Source organism: Euprymna scolopes, chromosome 19, assembly GCF_053919585.1.
Source record: "Euprymna scolopes isolate OS-2025 chromosome 19, ASM5391958v1, whole genome shotgun sequence".
Classification (NCBI taxonomy): domain Eukaryota; kingdom Metazoa; phylum Mollusca; class Cephalopoda; order Sepiida; family Sepiolidae; genus Euprymna; species Euprymna scolopes.
The window spans coordinates 149,436,354-149,438,890 of NC_136500.1; positions in this window are offsets into that span (position 1 = coordinate 149,436,354).

Here is a 2,537-nt window from a genome sequence, read left to right on the forward strand (position 1 = left end):
GTGCTACTATAGAACAAAAAAAAATGCCCGACATAAGAGGACCACATCTTGAGAGTTTCAATAATCGCTCACAAATAGAAAATTAAAGAAAATACTGATGGAGATATAGTTTTTAAAAGAGCCCCCCCCCCTCTCTAAAGAAATTAATTTTAATATTTTTTTAAACATCATTTAGGGAGGAGTGAAACTTTTTAAAAACTATATATCCTTCAGAAACAAAACAATAAACAACAACAACAGCAACAACAACAACAACAAAAAGTGAAATTAAAAAGATTCTTAAATACTGGAAGTTCTTTTTTTTTTTTATATAACAATCGGTTTGTGCATTTGGTATTAGTAAAAAAATATAATCGAATTCAAAATAAAAATAAATCTAACATTATGGAAAAATGACATGGACGGATTTTCTGTTGATGCATTTTCCGTTGTCGAATTTTTTGTGCACGAGTTTTCCGTGAACGAGTCTTCCCAAATTCGTTAAAAACCCACCCAACATATGTTACCATAACATATATTGGTAAAAAATCGATTTTATCATTTCAAAACAACAATAAATAAGTGTAGATATTTGTTAAAATATGTGTTTGTTGCAATATTTTTTTATTATAATGTGATATGGTCCCTCACAGGTGGGAGATTCTATTTATAAACGATGCTGCTAGGAACTGACGAATCAAATTAATTCACGTTCTGCTGCCAACCAATCAAAAACCAGAATTGCTCCATAAACATTAAATCCTTTTCTTGGGCAGCTTTGCATGTTTTTTCTTCGTGTGAAGGAGAATCTTCTGCTCTGTGGCTTCCAACTCAAGAATTGTCTAGTGAGAACCAGTCACCTTCAGGACTTGTATAGAACAACTAACCATCAGAAAGTGTTCTGTCTACTGAGAACCAGTCACCCCCAGGACTTGTATAGAACAACTAACCATCAGAAAATGTTCTGTCTACTGAGAACCAGTCACCCCCAGGACTTGTATAGAACAACTAACCATCAGAAAGTGTTCTGTCTACTGAGAACCAGTCACCCCCAGGACTTGTATAGAACAACTAACCATCAGAAAATGTTCTGTCTACTGAGAACCAGTCACCCCCAGACTTGTATAGAACAACTAACCATCAGAAAATGTTCTGTCTACTGAGAACCAGTCACCCCCAGACTTGTATAGAACAACTAACCTTCAGAAAATGTTCTGTCTACTGAGAACCAGTCACCCCCAGGACTTGTATAGAACAACTAACCATCAGAAAATGTTCTGTCTACTGAGAACCAGTCACCCCCAGGACTTGTATAGAACAACTAACCATCAGAAAGTGTTCTGTCTACTGAGAACCAGTCACCCCCAGGACTTGTATAGAACAACTAACCATCAGAAAATGTTCTGTCTACTGAGAACCAGTCACCTCCAGGACTTGTATAGAACAACTAACCATCAGAAAATGTTCTGTCTACTGAGAACCAGTCACCTCCAGGACTTTTATAGAACAATTAACCAGAAGAAACTGTTCTGAAACTAAACATTGCTTACAACTCAAGGTGCTTGTAGATGTCTCCCTGATTTCTACTTTTCCTCGCCCAGCTGCCTCTATTTCCAGTTCGTACCAGTGAGCCGACATAAGTGGACTTCTTTTTTTTTACAAAAACAGTCGTTAATAATTTTTTTTTTATGTTTAACAAATTTCAAACTGCTATAAATTGTTGCACAATTTAAATAATTAAATTAAAACATTAATTCCTTTGTTGCTTAGTAAATTTTAAAAGTTGTTCTAGCAGATATACTAACAATTTAGTAACGAAAAATATCCGAAAAACTGCAGCTAACATGAAAATACTACGGCAAAATAGCTTATAAATTTAGTAAAAGAAAAATGTGCAATTTTACTTGATTAAATAATTCGAAATAATAAAAATTATTTTTGTTTTAATCGAATTATTTTTATTCTGTAATAGTTTATATCAATTTGAAATAGGTTGAACATTAAAAAAAAAACTGTTGATGAACATTAGGGTAGAAAAAAACGTCCATTAATTTCGGCCCGCTGTTACGAATTCGAAATGGGGCATGTAACCGATAAAAGCGAAAGTAGAAATCAGGGATACATCTCCTACAGAAGAACCAAGAACATTATGGCGGGGAAGTGTAGTCTCTTTTTTTAACTTAATATACACTTTAAAATAAGTTAAACCGTTAAAAACGTATCCAACCAGGTAGAAAACGAACATTAGAAAATCGATTTTATCTTTTTCAAAATGACAATAAAATTTAAAATTTTTTAGTTTGTAGTCTCTCCTAAAAACAATATCTCCTTCAAAACGGTCATAAAATGTGTTTTCAATCGATATTTATTCAATAATGGACCAGTTTTCCTACCTAGCAAAAATGGTCGAGTTTTCCGCGAACGAATTTCCCATGGACGAGTTTTCTGTGGACGAGTCTTCCTAAATTCTTGATAACCATTAAGCTAGCTTGATACGTTCTAAAAAAATTATTTCCAAACTTATTTATTCTTAACATAAGTAATCTGTTAAGTGAACG